Genomic DNA, 12,331 nt, shown 5'->3' on the forward strand with positions numbered 1-12,331 from the left:
CCTTGTTTTTTTTAACAAAATGAATTATTGAAAAAAAATTTTTTGATTCCATTTTTTTTAGACTTTTTAAAATTTTAGAGCAGTTTTAGCTTCAAAGTTAAATTGATAGGAGGTACAGAGACTTCCCATATACTCCCAGCCCCACACAGGCATAGCCTACCACATCATCAGCATCCCCCACCAGAGTGTTACATTTGTTACAATCAAAGAACCTACATTGACACATCATTATCACACAAAGTCTATAATTTACATTAGGGCTCACTCTTGGTGTTATATATCCTATGGGCTCAAACAAATATAATATAATAACATAAATCCACCATTACATAGTCATACAGAGTATTTTCACTGCCCTAAAAATCCTCTGTGCTTCACCAATTCATCCCTCCCTCCCCTCAAACCCCTGGCAACCAGTGATCATTTTACTGTTTTCATAATTTTGCCTTTCCCAGGATGTTATATAGTCAGAATCATGTACTTTGTAGCTGTATTAGGGTTCTCCAGAGAAACAGAACTAATAGGATATATATACACATAGATAGATAGATAGGTAGATAGTAAGAGACTTATTATGAGGTATTGGTTCACTGATTACAGAATCTGAGAAATCCCATGATCTGCCATCTGCAAGCTGAAGCACAGGAAGGCCAGTGGCATAGTTCCAATGCAAAATTTGAAAGCCTGAGAACCAGGGAAGCCAATGGTTTAAGTCATAGTCCAGTCCAAAAGCCCAAGAACCAGGAGCGACCATGTGTGAGGGCAAGAGAAGGTGGATGTCCTAGCTCAAGTAGAGTGCAAATTTGTCCTTCCCTCACCTTTTGGTTTTATTCAGGACATTAATGGATTGGGTAATACCCACCCACATGGGTAAAGAGTGATCTTCTTTACTCAGTCTGCCAATTCAAATGTTAATCTCATCTAGAAGCACCCTCGAAGACACACTCAGAAATAATGTTTTACCAGCTATCTGGGCATACCTTAGCCCAGTCAAGTTGACACTTAAAATTAACCATCACAGTAGCCTTTTCATTTTAGTTTCTTTCACTTAGTAACATGCATTTAAGTTTCCTCCATGTCTTTTTATGGTTTGGTAGTTCATTTCTTGTTAACACTGAATAATATTCTGCTGTCCAGATGTACCACAGTTTATTTATCCATTTCCCTGATGAAAGACATCCAAATTGCTTCCAAGTTTTGGCAATTACAAATAAAGCTGCTATAGAGACTTCCCTGGTGGTCCAGTGGTTAAGACTCCATGCTCCCAATGCAGGGGACCTGGGTTCAATCCCTGGTCAGGGAACTAAGATCCCACATACTGCAACTAAACCCACGCACCACAACTACTGAGCCTGCGCACTCTAGAGCCTGCACGCTGCAACTAGAGAAGCCCACATGCCACAACAAAGAGCCCACGTGCTGCAACGAAGACTCAGTGTAGCCAAAATAAATAAATAATTTAAAAATGAAAAACAAACAAATAAAGCTAGTATAAACATCTGTATCAACAAAAGACTCCAAATAGCCAAAACAACCTTGAGAAAACAGAACAAAGCTGGAGGCATTACACGTCCTGATTTCAAACTACATTAAAAACGTATAATAATCAAAGCAGTATGATACAAGCATAAAAAACAGACACATAGACCAATGGAAGTGAGTGGACAGCCCAGAAATAAATGCATACATATACAGTTAACTAATCTTTGACATGGTGCCAAGAATATAAAATGGGAAAAGGATAGTATCTTCAATAAATGGTGGTGGGAAAACTAGATATCCACATTGCAAAAGAATGAAATTAGACCCCTATCTTATACCACTCACAAAACTAACTTGAAATGGAGTCAAGACTGAAATGTAAGACCAGAAACGATAAAACACTTTGAAAAAAACACAGGGAAAAGCTCGTTGACATTGGCGTTGGCAATGATTTTTTTAGATCATCCAAAATCGCAAGCAACAAAAGTAAAAATAAACAACTGGGACTATATCAAACCAAAAAGCTTCTGTACAGCAAAGGAAACAAGGAAATGAGAAGAAAACCTACAGAATGGGAGAAAATATTTGCAAATCAGATATCTGATAAGGGGTTGATATCTAAAATATATAAGAAACTCATGTAACTCAATAGGAGGAAAACAAATAATCTGATTAAAAAATGGGCAAAGGATGTGAATAGATATCTTTCCAAAGAAAATATACAAATGGCCGACAGATAGATAAAAAGGTGCTCAATGTCAATAATTATCAGGGAAATGCAAATCAAAACTATGATGAGATGTCACCTCATACCTGTTAGAATGGCTATTATCAAAAGTAATATATGTAAGAAATAACGAATGTTGGCAAGAATGTGGCAAAAAGGGAACTCTTGTACATTGTTGGTGGGAATGTAATTTTGTACTGCTATTATGGAAAACAGATTGGAGGTTCCTCAAGAAATTAAATATAGAACTACGATAAGAGCCAGAAATCCCACTTCTGGGTATGTATCTGAAGGAAGCAAAATCAGTATCTGGAAGAGATATGTGCACTTCCATATTCATTACAGCATTAATCACGATAATCAAGATATGAAAACAGCCTACGTGTCCACCAAAAGATGAATGGATAATGAAACTATGTTATATAGACATACAATAGAATATTATTCAGCCATAAAAAGGGAATCCTGTCATTTGTGACAACATAGATGAACCTAGAAGGCATTATGCTTGGTGAAGTAAACCAGAAGGGAAAGACAAGTACTGTATGCTGTCACATATAGTAGGATGTGGAATTATTATATGTGGAATCTGAAAAAAGAAGCTGAACTCATGAAAATAGAGTAGATTGGTGGTTACCAAGGGCTAGAAGGTAGGGGAAATGAGGAGATGTTGGTCAAAGGGTATAAAATTTCAGTTATAAGATGAATAAGTTCTGAGGATCTAATGTACATCATGGTGACTAGAGTTAATAATGCTGTATTGGATACTTGAAATTTGCTAAGGAAGTAAATGTTAAGCTTTCTCACCACACACACACAAAAGGTAACTATGTTAGGTGATGGGTATGTTAATTAACTTGATTGTGGTAATCATTTCAAAATGTAAAAATGTAGCAAATCATTGTGGTGTACACTTTAAATATATATAATTTTATTTATCAATTATACTTCAATTAAGGTGCGTGGTGGGGCATGGAAATCTGAGTGCAGGTTTATGTATGGACATAAGTTTTCAACTCCTTTGGGTAAATACGAAGACTCACAATTGCTGGATGGCTGGATGTATGGTAAGAGTATGTATAGTTTGTAAGAAAACTCCAAAGTGGCTATACCATTTTGCATTCCCACCAGCAATGAAAGAGTATCTGTTGCACCATAGCCTTGACAGCATTTGGTGTCATCAGTGTTCTTGGTTTTTGGCCATTCTCATAGGTGTGTAGTGTTACCTCATTGTCACTTTAATTTGCATTTCCCTGATGACATATGATGTGGAACATCTTTTCATATGCATATTTGCCATCTGTATATCTTCTTTGGTGAGCCTTGTTCTTTTTCAGGTGCCTTGGCTAAGATTTTAAAATCAGCTACACACATACACATGTGCACACACGTCTACACATTGAGATTTTGATTGTCACTGCATTGAATCTGAAGACTAAATTGCAGTGACCTGACATCTTTGCAATATTGACTCATAATGCATAAACATGGTATCTCACTCCATTAATTCAGGTCTCTTTAATTTCTTCCAATATTTTTTCCCACTTTCTACATAGAGGACTTGTATATTTTTTGTTAGGTTTATTCCCAGGAATTTGATATCTTGATATGGTATCAATGGTATAATTTTAAAATTTTTAAATTTTCACTTCATACTCTTTTTTTTTTTTTTTTTTTTTGGTGTACGCGGGCCTCTCACTGTTGTGGCCTCTCCCGTTGCGGAGCACAGGCTCCGGACGCACAGGCCCAGCGGCCATGGCTCACGGGCCCAGCCGCTCCGCGGCATATGGGATCCTCCCAGACCAGGGCACGAACCCGTATCCCCTGCATCGGCAGGCGGACTCTCAACCACTGCGCCACCAGGGAGGCCCCATACTCTTTTTAAAAGACTATTTGCTGCTTAAAACAATAATACTGTCAATGTATTATGGGGTTCATAACATTTGAAGTAACATATATGACAATGATAACACAAAATTCAGGAAAGATAAATAAAATTGTAATTATACTGTTGTAAGGCTCTTTCATTGTATGTGAAGCAATTAGGTACTAATTCAAGATAGACGGTAATAAATTAAAGATGTATATTGTAATCATTAGAGTAACTACTAAATATATAAGAAATATATGTTAAAAGACAATAAAAGAGGAAAAATGGAGAACTAAAACATACTTGACTAACCTGAAAGAAACCTGGAAAGGAGGAACAAAGAAAGAAGTAACAGATGGAACAAATTAAAACACAAATATGGTATACTTAAAGCTAACTATATCAGTAATCACAAGAAATTAAATGGACTAATCATTCTTTAAAAGAAAAAGATTGTTGGACTATATATATATATATATATATATATATATATTTTTTTTTTTTTTTTTTGCGGTACATGGGCTTCTCACTGTTGTGGCCTCTCCCATTGTGGAGCACAGGCTCCGGACGCGCAGGCTCAGCGGCCATGGTTCATGGGCCTAGCCGCTCTGCGACATGTGGGATCTTCCCGGACTGGGGCACGAACCCGTGTCCCCTGCATCAGCAAGCGGACTCTCAACCACTGGGCCACCAGGGAAGCCCCACACTATTTTTTAAAAAACAACCAACAAGGGCCCCGGAGGAAGATGGCGAAAGAGTAAGACGCGGAGATCACCTTCCTCCCCACAGATACATCAGAAATTCATCTACACGTGGAACAACTCCTACAGAACACCTACTGAACGCTGACAGAAGACCTCAGACCCCCCAAAAGGCAAGAAACTCCCCACATACCTGGGTAGGGCAAAAGAAAAAAATAATTAACAGAGACAATAGGATAGGGACGGGACCTGCACCAGTGGGAGGGAGCCATGAAGGAGGAAAGGTTTCTACACACTACAAGCCCCTTCGCGGGCGGAGACTGCAGGTGGCGGAGGGGGAAAGCTTCGGAGTAGCGGAGGAGAGCACAGCAACAGGGGTGCGGAGGGCAAAGCGGAGAGATTCTGGCACAGAGGATCGGTGCCCTCAGGCACACACCAGCCCGAGAGGCTTGTCTGCTCGGCCGCCGGGGCGGGCGGGGCTGGGAACTGAGGCTCGGGTATCGGCTTTCAGTCGGAGCGCAGGGAGAGGACTGGGGCTGGCGGCAGGAAGAGAGCCTGAAGGGGTTAGTGCACCACGGCTAGCCCGGATGGAGTCCGGGGAAAGGGTCTGGAGCTGCCGAAGAGGCAAGAGACTTTTTTCCCTTTTGTTACCTGGTGCGCGAGGAGAGGGCATTAAGAGGGCTGCTTGGGGAAGCGCCGGAGACAGGCGCGAGCCGCGGGTAAGGCGCGGACCTCGGAGACGGGCGTGGGACGCTGGGGCTGCCGCTGCCGCCGCTGCCGCCGCCGCTGCCGCCGCCGCCGCGGGGCCTGTGTGCGAGCGCGGGTCACTGTCCGCCCCGCCTTCCGGGGGGCCTGTGCACCCCGCCACTGCCGGGGTCCCGGGACCCGGGGACAGCTTTCCCGGGAAAGCGCACGGAGCGCCACGGGCTGCTGCAACGTCACGCCGGCCTCTGCCACCGCAGGCCCGCCCCACACTGCGCGCCCCTCCCTCCCCTCTGCCTGAGTGAGCCAGAGCCCCCGAATCAGCGGCTCCTTTAAACCCGTCCTGTCTGAGCGAAGAACGGACGCCCTCCGGCGACCTACGCGCAGAGGCGGGGCCAGGTCCAAGGCTGAGACCCGGGAGCTGTGAGAGCAGAGACAGGGAAATCTCTCTGTGCAGCCTCGGAGGCAGCGGATTAAAGCTCCACGGTCCATTTGATGTGCCCTGCGTCTGTGGAGTGCATGAATGGACAGCGAATCATCCCAAATTGAGGAAGTGGACTTTGAGGACAAGATTTAAGACTTTCCCCCCTTTTCCTCTTTTTACAACGAATTATCCCAAATTAAAGAGGTGGACTTAGAGAGCAAGATTTCAGAATTCTCGCCCTTTTCCTCTTTTTACAACGAATTATCCCAAATTGAGGAGGTGGACTTGGAGAGCAAGATTTTTTATTTTTCCCCCTGCTCTCTTTTTGTGAATGTGTATGTGTAATCTTCTGTGTAAGATTCTCTCTGTATAGCTTTGCTTCCACCATATGTCCCAGGGTTCTATCGGTCCGTTTTTTTTTTTCAATAATTACTTTTTAATTTTAATAACGCTACTATATTTCATACTTTATTCTATTTTACTTTACCTGCTCTTTTTTTCCTACCTTCCCTTCCTCCCTCCCTCCCTCCGCTCCTCCTTTCCTTCTTTCTTTTTCTTTCCTCCCTCCCTCCCACCCTTCTTTCCACTTTCTTTTTCTTTCCTTCCTCCCTCCCTCCTGTCTTTCTTTCTTTCTATCCTTCCTCCCTCCCTCCCTCCCTTCTTCCATTCACTCTTCCTTTTGCTTTCATTCCTCCCTCCCTCCCTCCTTTCTTTCCTTCTCTCTTTCCATCCTTCCTCCCTCCCTCCCTCCTTTCTTTCTTTCTTCCTTCCTTCCTTCCTTTCTTCCCTTCTTCCTTTCTTTCCCTCTCTCTTTCTTTCTTCTACTAATTCTTTCTTTCTGCTTTTTCTCCCTGTTATTCTGAGCCGGGTGGATGAAAGGCTCTTGGTGCTGCAACCAGGAGTCAGTGCTGCGCCTCTGAAGTGGGAGAGCCAGCTTCAGGACACGGGTCCACAAGAGACCTCCCAGCTCCACATAATATCAAGCAGCGAAAATCTCCCAAAGATCTCCATCCCAACACCAGCACCCAGCTTCAGTCAACGACCAGCAAGCTACAGTGCTGGTCACCCTATGCCAAGCAACTAGCAAGGCAGGAACACAACCCCACCCATTAGCAGAGAGGCTACGTAAAAACATAATAAGGCCATAGGCACCCCAAAACACACCACCAGACGTGGACCGGTCCACCAGAAAGACAAGATCGAGCCTCAACCACCAGAACACAGGCATTATTCCCCCCCACCAGGAAGCCTACACAACCTACTGAAACAACCTTAGCCACTGGGGACAGACACCAAAAACAACGGGAACTACGAATCTGCAGCCTGCAAAAAGGAGACCCCAAACACAGTAACATAAGCAAAATGAGAAGACAGAAAAACACACAGCAGGTGAAGGAGCAAGATAAAAACCTACCAGACCTAACAAATGAAGAGGTAATAGGCAGTCTACCTGAAAAAGAATTCAGAATAATGATAGTAAAGCTGATCCAAGATTCTATTTCCAAGATCCATAATCTTGGAAATAGAATAGACAAAATGCAAGAAACAGTTAACAAGGACCTAGAAGAACTAAAGATGAATCAAGCATCGATTAAAAACACAATAAATGAAATGAAAAATACTCTAGATGGGATCAATAGCAGAATAACTGACACAGAAGAACGGATAAGTGAGGTGGAAGATAAAATAGTGGAAATAAGTGATGCAGAGCAAAATAAAGAAAAAAGAATGAAAAGAACAGAGGACAGTCTCAGAGACCTCTGGGACAACATTAAACGCACCAACATTCGAATTATAGGGGTTCCAGAAGAAGAGAAAAAGAAAGGGACTGAGAAAATATTTGAAGAGATTATAGTTGAAAACTTCCCTAATATGGGAAAGGAAATAGTTAATCAAGTCCAGGAAGCACAGGGAGTCCCATACAGAATAAATCCAAGGAGAAATACGCCAAGACACATATTAATCAAACTGTCAAAAATTAAACACAAAGAAATCATATGAAAATCAGCAAGGGAAAAACAACAAATAACACACAAGGGAATCCCCATCAGGTTAACAGCTGATCTCTCAGCAGAAACTCTACAAGCCAGAAGGGAGTGGCAGGACATAATTAAAGTGATGAAGGAGAGAAACCTGCAACCAAGATTACTCTACCCAGCAAGGATCTCATTCAGATTTGATGGAGAAATTAAAACGTTTACAGACAAGCAAAAGCTGAGAGAGTTCAGCACCACCAAACCAGCTTTACAACAAATGCTAAAGGAACTTCTCTAGGCAAGAAACACAACAGAAGGAATATACCTACAATAATGAACCCAAAGCAATTAAGGAAATGGGAATAGGAACATACATATCGATAATTACCTTAAATGTAAATGGACTAAATGCTCCCACCAAAAGACACAGAGTGGCTGAATGGATACAAAAACAAGACCCATATATATGCTGTCTACAAGAGACCCACTTCAGACCTAGAGACACATACAGATTGAAAGTAAGGGGATGGAAAAAGATATTCCATGCAAATGGAAATCAAAAGAAAGCTGGAGTAGCAATTCTTATATCAGACAAAATAGACTTTAAAATAAAGACTATTACAAGAGACAAAGAAGGACACTACATAATGATAAAGGGATCGATCCAAGAAGAAGATATAACAATTGTAAATATTTATGCACCCAACATAGGAGCACCTCAATACATAAGGCAAATACTAACAGCCATAAAAGGGGAAATCAATAGTAACACAATCATAGTAGGGTACTTTAACACCCCACTTTCACCAATGGACAGATCATCCAAAATAAAAATAAATAAGGAAACACAAGCTTTAAATGATACATTAAACAAGATGGACTTAGTTGATCTTTATAGGACATTCCATCCAAAAACAACAGAATACACATTTTTCTCAAGTGCTCATGGAACATTCTCCAGGATAGATCATATCTTGGGTCACAAATCAAGCCTTGGTAAATTTAAGAAAATTGAAATTGTATCAAGTATCTTTTCCGACCACAATGCTATGAGACTAGACATCAATTACAGGAAAAGATCTGTAAAAAATACAAACACATGGAGGCTAAACAATACACTACTCAATAACGAAGTGATCACTGAAGAAATCAAAGAGGAAATTTAAAAATACCTAGAAACAAATGACAATGGAGACACGATGACCCAAAACCTATGGGACGCAGCAAAAGCAGTTCTAAGGGGGAAGTTTATAGCAATACAATCCCACCTTAAGAAACAGGAAACATTTCGAGTAAACAACCTGACCCTGCACCTAAAGCAATTAGAGAAAGAAGAACAAAAAACCCCCAAAGTTAGCAGAAGGAAAGAAATCATAAAGATCAGATCAGAAATAAATGAAAAAGAAATGAAGGAAACGATAGCAAAGATCAACCAAACTAAAAGCTGGTTCTTTGAGAAGATAAACAAAATTGACAAACCATTAGCCAGACTCATCAAGAAAAGAAGGGAGAAGACTCAAATCAATAGAATTAGAAATGAAAAAGGAGAAGTAACAACTGACACTGCAGAAATACAAAAGATCATGAGAGTTTACTATAAGCAACTCTATGCCAATAAAATGGACAACCTGGAAGAAATGGACAAATTCTTAGAAATGCACAACCTGCCAAGACTGAATCAGGAAGAAATAGAAAATATGAATAGACCAATCACAAGCACTGAAATTGAAACTGTGATTAAAAATCTTCCATCAAACAAAAGCCCAGGACCAGATGGCTTCACAGGCGAATTCTATCAAACATTTAGAGAAGAGCTAACACCCATCCTTCTCAAACTCTTCCAAACAATATCAGAGGAAGGAACACTCCCAAACTCATTCTACGAGGCCACCATCACCTTGATACCAAAACCAGGCAAGGATGTCACAAAGAAAGAAAACTACAGGCCAATATCACTGATGAACATAGATGCAAAAATCCTCAACAAAATACTAGCAAACAGAATCCAACAGCACATTAAAAGGATCATACACCATGATGAAGTGGGGTTTATTCCAGGAATGCAAGGATTCTTCAATATACGCAAATCAATCAATGTGATACACCATATTAACAAGTTGAAGGAGAAAAACCATATGATCATCTCAATAGATGCAGAGAAAGCTTTCGACAAAATTCAACACCCATTTATGATAAAAACCCTGCAGAAAGTCGGCATAGAGGGAACTTTCCTCAACATAATAAAGGCCATATATGACAAACCCACAGCCAACATTGTCCTCAATGGTGAAAAACTGAAACCATTTCCACTAAGATCAGGAACAATACAAGGCTGCCGACTCTCACCACTCTTATTTAACCTAGTTTTGGAAGTTTTAGCCACAGCAATCAGAGAAGAAAAGGAAATAAAAGGAATCCAAATTGGAAAAGAAGAAGTAAAGCTGTCACTGTTTGCAGATGACATGATACTATACATAGAGAATCCTAAAAATGCTACCGAAAAACTACTAGAGCTAATCAACGAATTTGGTAAAGTAGCAGGATACAAAGTTAATGTACAGAAATCTCTGGCATTCCTGTACACTAATGATGAAAAATCTGAAAATGAAATCAAGAAAACACTCCCATTTACCATTGCAACAAAACGAATAAAATATCTAGGAATAAACCTACCTAAGGAGACAAAAGACCTGTATGCAGAAAATTATAAGACACTGATGAAAGAAATTAAAGATGATACAAATAGATGGAGAGATATACCATGCTCCTGGATTGGAAGAATCAATATTGTGAAAATGACTCTACTACCCAAAGCAATCTACAGATTCAATGCAATCCCTATCAAACTACCACTGGCATTTTTCACAGAACTAGAACAAAAAATTTCAAAATTTGTTTGGAAAAACAAAAGACCCCGAATAGCCAAAGCAATCTTGAGAACTAAAAACGGAGCTGGAGGAATCTGGCTCCCTGACTGCAGACTATACTACAAAGCTACAGTAATCAAGACAGTGTGGTACTGGCATAAAAACAGAAAGATAGAGCAGTGGATCAGGATAGAAAGCCCAGAGATAAACCCACGCACATATGGCCAACTTGTCTTTGATAAAGGAGGCAGGAATGTACAGTGGAGAAAGGACAGTCTCTTCAATAAGTGGTGCTGGGAAAACTGGACAGGGACATGTAAAAGTTTGAGATTAGATCATTCCCTAACACCATACACAAAAATACGCTCAAAATGGATTAAAGACCTAAATGTAAGGCCAGAAACTATCAAACTCTTAGAGGAAAACATAGGTAGAACACTCTATGACATAAATCATAGCAAGATCCTTTTGGACCCACCTCCTAGAGAAATGGAAATAAAAACAAAGATAAACAAATGGGACCTAATGAAACTTTAAAGCTTTTGCACAGCAAAGGAAACCATAAACAAGACCAAAAGAAACCCTCAGAATGGGAGAAAATATTTGCAAATGAAGCAACTGACAAAGGATTAATCTCCAAAATTTATAAACAGCTCATGCAGCTCAATAGCAAAAAAACAAACAACCCAATCCAAAAATGGGCAGAAGGCTTAAATAGGCATTTCTCCAAAGAAGATATACAGACTGCCAACAAACACATGAAAGAATGCTCAACATCATTCATCATTAGAGAAATGCAAATCAAAACTACAATGAGATATCATCTCACACCAGTCAGAATGGCCATCATCAAGAAATCTAGAAACAATAAATGCTGGAGAGGGTGTGGAGAAAAGGGAACACTCTTGCACTGCTGGTGGGAATGTGAATTGGTACAGCCACTATGGAGAACAGTATGGAGGTTCCTTAAAAAACTAAAAATAGAACTACTATATGACCCAGCAATCCCACTACTAGGCATATACCCTGAGAAAACCATAATTCAAAAAGAGACATGTACCAAAATGTTTATTGCAGCTCTATTCACAATAGCCTGGAGCTGGAAACAACCTAAGTGTCTATCATTGGATGAATGGATAAAGAAGATGTGGCACATATATACAATGGAATATTACTCAGCCATAAAAAGAAACGAAACTGAGCTATTTGTAATGAGGTGGATAGACCTAGAGTCTGTCATACAGAGTGAAGCACGTCAGAAAGAGAAAGACAAATACCGTATGCTAACACATACATATGGAATTTTTAAAAAAATGTCATGAAGAACCTAGGGGTAAAACAGGAATAAAGACACAGACCTACTTGAGAATGGACTTGAGGATATGGGGAGGGGGAAGGGTAAGCTGTGACAAAGCGAAAGAGAGGCATGGACATATATACACTACCAAACATAAGGTAGATAGATAGTGGGAAGCAGCCGCAGAGCACAGGGAGATCAGCTCGGTGCTTTGTGACCGGCTGGAGGGGTGGGATGAGGGTGGGAGGGATGGAGATGCATGAGGGAAGGGATGTGGGAACAGAT

Source organism: Mesoplodon mirus (genome assembly GCF_964341445.2).
Source record: "Mesoplodon mirus genome assembly, chromosome: 3".
Classification (NCBI taxonomy): Eukaryota; Metazoa; Chordata; class Mammalia; order Artiodactyla; family Ziphiidae; genus Mesoplodon; species Mesoplodon mirus.